At 46.5% G+C, this 6,000-nt stretch overlaps 1 protein-coding gene across 1 annotated transcript in view; it reads left to right on the top strand.

Annotated features, from left to right (window-relative positions):
* The window catches only part of CADPS2 (calcium dependent secretion activator 2), a 794,189-nt gene that overhangs the window by 657,199 nt on the left and 130,990 nt on the right, over nucleotides 1-6,000 (top strand). The gene's annotated exons all lie outside the window — the stretch shown is intronic.

The raw sequence follows: 6,000 nt of genomic DNA, 5'->3' as shown, positions 1-6,000 counted from the left end.
ATACAGATTGGCGGATGACTTCCTAAACAGCACAGCAGCAGAAAGGGATCTCAGAGTCATAGTTGAGTCCAAGATGAACGTGAGTCATCAGTATAACCAAGTGATCAATAGAGCTAACCACACTCTATCATGCATAAACCAGTTGCATCACGAACAGGACTAAGGAGGTGATACTTCCCCTCTATGTGGCATTGGTAAGGCCGCAGCTGGATTACTGCATTTAGTTTTGGGTGCTGCACTTCAAGATGGATGTTGATGACCTTGAGAGGGTCCAGAGGAAAGCCACTCTTATGGTTAGGGGCCTGCAGGATAAGTCCTATGAGGAGAAGTTGAGGGACCAAATCTCTTCAGCCTCTATAAGAGAAGGCTGAGAGGGAATCTGGTGGCTGTCCACAAATTTGTCGGGGGGGAGGGACTGCAAGGAATAGAAGATACTCGGAGGTTTACCGAGGTGCCCCTTGGAATAACTAGAAACAACAGCCACAAACTTACAGAGAGCAGATTTAGACTTGACATTAGGAAGAACTTCTTTATGATAAGGGTTACCAGAATCTGGAATGGACTTCCAGGTGTGGTGGTGCTCTCCCTACCTTGGAGGTCTTTAAGAGGAGACTGGATAAATACCTGGCTGGAGTTGTCTGGCCCCAGCACTGTCTCCTGCCCAGGGCAGGGAGTTGGACTCAATGATCTACCAAGGTCCCTTCCAACCCTGAAAATCTATGAAATACTGTATTTATTTACAAGAATTACACACACAAATTATACCAGAATGTACTCAGCATTTTCAGAATTGTATGTATTCTTTCCAGGGCACAAGTTGTGAAAATCTCTGATAGGATTATTTTCTAGACACTTAGTGGACACACATTTTAAATCCCTGGCCTCACTTTTTTTCCCTAAGAATAATAGGTGAGAAATACTATATTTACTTGAATTTAAGACAAGGTCTTTTCCCCAGTCAGCATGAGAGGAAAAGATCTCTCAGAGTTTCATAGTTGGTAGGGTCGGGAGGGACGTAAGCAGATCATCAAATCCGACCCCCTGCCATGGGCAGGAAAGAATGCTGGGCTCAAACGACCCCGGGCAAGGTGTCTGTCTAAGCTCCTTTTAAAAAAAAACCCCAGGGTAGGAGCGAGCACCACTTCCCTTGGAAGTTGGTTCCAGATCCTAGCCGCCCTGACCTCTGCCAATTCCCTCAGCACTCTGGAGTGGATATCGTCAGGACCTGCTGATTTGAACACGTCTAGTCCCACCAGAATTTCCCTAACTAGGTCATCACTGACCCTGGGCCTGGCTGCACCTCCCCTGGGTCCGTCCGGGATCCCAGTGGGGGGATGACAAATGGAGGCAAAGAATTTGTTAAAGAGGTTACCTTTGTCATCTGGTGCGACCACCAGATTTCCAAGCATGTCCTGCAGAGGCCCCACATTACCCAGTACCTTCTTTTTACCTCCTATGTATTTAAAAAAGGGCTTCTTGTTATATTTGATCCAGGTCGCTAGTCCCAGTTCCGTCTCCACCTTAGCCTTCCTAACAGCCCCCCTACAATCTCAAGCAGTGGAGGTATAATCCTCCTTGGTGATGGCCCCTCCCTTGCATTGGGTGTTTGCCTCCTTTTTAGCTTTGAGATGTTCCTGGATGCTTTTGGTGAGCCACAGGGGCTTTTGAGCCCTCTTGCCTCCTTTGATCCATGTTGGGATTGTCACCCTTTGGGCTTGGAGGATCGTCTCGTTAAGGAACGACCACTTTTCTTGGACTCCCAAATCCCCTCCACTCCTGGACCTCAGCGCCTCCCTGACTAGTCTCCTTACCTCATTGAAATCTGCCTTCCTGAAGTCCAGGGCTGCTGCAGGCCTTTGCCACCCTGCGCTGGATGGTGAATTCCAGTAGGCAATGATTGCTATCGCCCAGGTGGTCAAGAACCCGCATTCCCCTTACCAGGTCATCGCCTGTGGCCAGGACCAGGTCCAACAAGACGTTTCCCCTGGTGGGACTGTGCACCACCTGGGTTAGATGGAGGTCCTGTTACTCGGTTAGGAACTTATGTGAGCGGTCAGACCTGGCTGACTGCTCTTCCCAGCAGATGTCCGGATAGTATAGGTCACCCATGATGACCACGTCCCTTGACTTAACTGCCTCCGTGAGCTGACCTGAGAGTTCCTGGTCCAGCTCTTCCCCCTGGTTGGATGGTCTGTAGTAGACCCCCACCGTTAAGTGCCTTTCCCCCTGACCCCCTTGTATTCTGACCCAGAGCAATTCTGTCTGCCCCTCCTCTGACCCAGTGCTGTTTGCTGAGGATATGTATTGCTCTTTGACATAGAGCGCCACACCCTCACCTTTCCTCCCTGTTCTATCCCGCCTATACATCCTATAGCCCCTTGATGTTTACCCCCAGGCATGTGTTGGATCCCACCAAGTTTCACTGAGCCCCACTATGTCTGGGTTTGTGTTAGCTAGCAGGAGGGCAAGTTCCTCCTGCTTTTTCCCCATACTACAAGCATGAGTGTAGAGGTATTTAAGGCCTCCTGAGGGTGTATGCACCGCCCCACTAATCCCAGGACTGTCAAGACCCCCTGTGTCTTACCTGGGTATTGCTTGTGCTCATAGTCTGCTTTGGCTGGGCTGTTCTTGTGGGTGTCTCTTGCTTCGGTGTTCCGTGGCAAACCCCGTCCTCATCCTCCCCTTCCCCCAACAAGCCTAGTGTAAAGCCTGCCGGAGGAGATCAGCCAGCCTGAAAGAGAACACATGCTTACCTTTGTGGGAGAGGTGAAGCCCATCCCATCCCAGCATGTCTCTTGTTCTGAAGTATGGGTCGTGGTCCAAAAAGCCAAAGACACCATTTCCTAGGCCGCAAGTTGATCTCCCTGATGCGGGTCTCATGGCGTCATCCACATCTGCTCACTGGAAGGACAGATGAGAAGACCACTTGTGCCCCTGTCTCCTTCAGCTTGTCCCCCAGAGCTTTGTATTCCTTCATCAGGTGATCTGGACTGCTCCTGGCCACATCATCAGTGCCCACATGGAGTAGGACCATGGGGTAGTAATCAGTGGGCCAGATAAGGGCTGGGATCATCTCCGTCACATCCTGAATCCACACTCTGGGCAGACAGGAGACCTCATGTGTCATGGGATCCTGGCGACAGATGGGACCCTCTGTTCCTCTCAGGGTGGAGTCACCCATGATGAGCACCCAACATCTCTTCTTCTGCATCAATTTGCCTCCTTCAGCCTGTTCTGTGCATGGAATAGCCTCATCTCCAGAGGTTTCCTCCTCTCCTTCCTCTTCCTCCAACATCACCAGGGCCTCATACCTGTTTCCCAGCTGAACAGGGGAAGCGGATACTGCACTGCCATGAGCAGCCCTGGCTGTGGAGGGAACCTTCTGCCACTCTGATTTGGAGGGCGCCTCCTGGGGTTCTTCGCCCATGAAGCATCTTAGATTTGCATAGCAAGTGGAGGAGGCAGGGCCAGGCAACTGCTGCAGCTTGGACTCTGGGCCTGGGTCAGGGCCAGAGTCAGAACCACAGTAGTTTCCGCGCCCCCTCTTGTCCTCTGCAGCTTCTACCCACTTGCACTCTTCCCCCCCTTTACTGTCAGGTGCAGCTTAGCTTCAGCTCAGGATGGGTTCCCTCCCAGGCACAGAGTACATGTAAACTGCTCTGTCCTCTGTCTGGCAGCACTGACACTACTACATGGCTCCTGCCCAGTCAATCAGCAGTTCTGGTGGGGGCTGTGATTTCACATGCTGTACTCCAGGAAGGAACAGAGCTCAGCAGGATCTGACAGTAAGGGGAGGAGGAGGGGAAGGGGCAGAGACTGGGAAGTAGGGTGAAGGGGCAGAGACTGTAGGGTGTGGGAGTGGAGGGGCAGATGATGTGGGGAGTTGGGCTGGGGGAGAACGAAGGCTGTGGGGGGAACTAATAGGGAATGAAGCAGAGGGCAAGAAGGCCATCTGACCACCCCACTCCCAGCCATCTTACCCTCCCAACCACTATTTTCCCTGCTGGGTAGGACAAATTTAAGACAGTGCTCTGATAATTAGATTCTGTACCTTGAAAACTATAACAAATTATAAATAGTCCTTATATAGAATCTAATTATTGGAGGGGGGCATCATCTTGAATTCAGGATTGACTTGGATTTGAGTTAATACAGTATAATGTAACTTAAATTGCCACTTTTCTAAATGTAATCTCATGAATTCACCAGCTAGTATTATTTCATTATATCAACTTTATTTTGGATTTTCATGAAGTATTTTATAAATATGAAGGCCTAATGATACCTATTGCCATTGAAACATTTAGAAAAAAATGCACTGGCAGAAAGGTTGATATACTCCCATCAGTCTTCAGCATAAGTAATAAATTCATTATATTGGTCTTGCATAAATGGAGGACACATTTTACCTGTATATTCCTTTCTCTGGTATTACATACAAAATATTTTGTCATCTTCAGTTTGCTGTTGCCTATCTAAAGTATATTAATGCCACTTGGTGCTCAAACTTCTGACCCTGTGCATCAGATAAGTGGCAAGGAGCCAGACCTGTGGCAGGTCAGTCTGCAGGCTGGATCCTGCAGGGGGTCAGTTGCACAAACAGAGGTGACCTTATATCCTTATTTCTACTGAGATTCACTTTTTAAAATGGTATTCAATCTAAGTAAATAATAACAAGAACTTATGCGGGTTATTGCATAGCGGGGTTACAACTCTTTGATCTTGAATAAGACTTGGGGGGGTAAAATTCTTCTTGGTGCAAGGCCCTCCATCCCACATAGGAGGAGTTTTTGTTAGAGAGAGGATACTAATGGAAAGATCATGCTTTGACTAGGGAAGTCTGCAACCCTGCCGACAAAAGAAGAAAACTCTGTGCCAGTCCTGTTATGGAAGGGGTAACACTGGCTGGTATGCAGTTAAAAAAAAAAAAAAACAAAAAAAAAAATGGAAAGGCATGTTGTTTGTTCATTTTTTCCTACCTACAATTCTGAGATTAAACAAATCATGGGAAATTGCAAAGCAAAAGGAGAAATTATCTATCATAAACATGTGAAAACAGGTGATTGTAATGAAAGTCTGATATAGCCTTGCTTACAGCAAGAGCTAGTAGGTGCTCTCTAAAAGAAATGTTAATAGAGACTAAAATGTAAATATATTTGACCTCATTCCATTAGGAATTCACTTGAGAACTTTGATACCTATATATATTTGTTCACTGTAGCTTAAGTCACTATTATGCATTATTTAGTATATGAGTGCCCTTTCCTTAAGGTATATATTCCTTTGACAATCCACATTGGGCAAAATCTACTTCTGTGTACAGAGCCAGCACAAGGTATAAACATTGCTTAAACCCCACTTTAAAAAACTACAGAAGGTTTAAGTGGGACTTGAACAATGCATAAATCTTACAGTAGTCCTCTGTATATAGAGGTATATTCAGTGAAGAGCATTGCAGATCAAAGAAAGACCTGTAGAGGTATGGTTATGACAGTAATTTATTCTTATGTCAAGTATTTGCTTCATTATGTTTCAACATGTTATGGGGATTCATATTACTTGATAGGTCTTTTGAAATGCCTATTGGAATATTTTTTAAATGGCTGAAGCATAGCTTCCCATCCTCTGATAGCAAATCTGCACTTGTGTTTGCACCCAGAAAGTGGACTTGCTGGTGTCAGTCAGAGGACCTGCACTTCTAAGTACCACTTTTGCACCTGAAAAAAGAAAGTTGGAGGTGCAAGTATTCACATTTGCAGTCTCAGTTCAGTCTCAAATGCAATTTGCCAGAGTATAAATTACAACCATAAAAAAGCATCTCTTTAAGGCCATTTACTCATTACCAGAACTAAAATCAGGAAGGAAGGAATTTTAAAACAGAACCTCATCTTTTGGGATTTCTTCTGGTAGCTGCCATGTGTTTACATGCTACTTCCGTTATATTGAGCAAAACTTCATTTGAAGTGAAAATCCTAGGAATTGGTAGGTCTGGACTGGTGG

Source organism: Gavialis gangeticus, unplaced genomic scaffold (genome assembly GCF_001723915.1).
Source record: "Gavialis gangeticus isolate Ggan-Ray unplaced genomic scaffold, GavGan_comp1, whole genome shotgun sequence".
NCBI classification, from domain to species: Eukaryota; Metazoa; Chordata; order Crocodylia; family Gavialidae; genus Gavialis; species Gavialis gangeticus.
The sequence above is the reverse complement of the archived record's forward strand: the minus strand, read 5'-3'. Positions and strand labels throughout refer to the sequence as shown.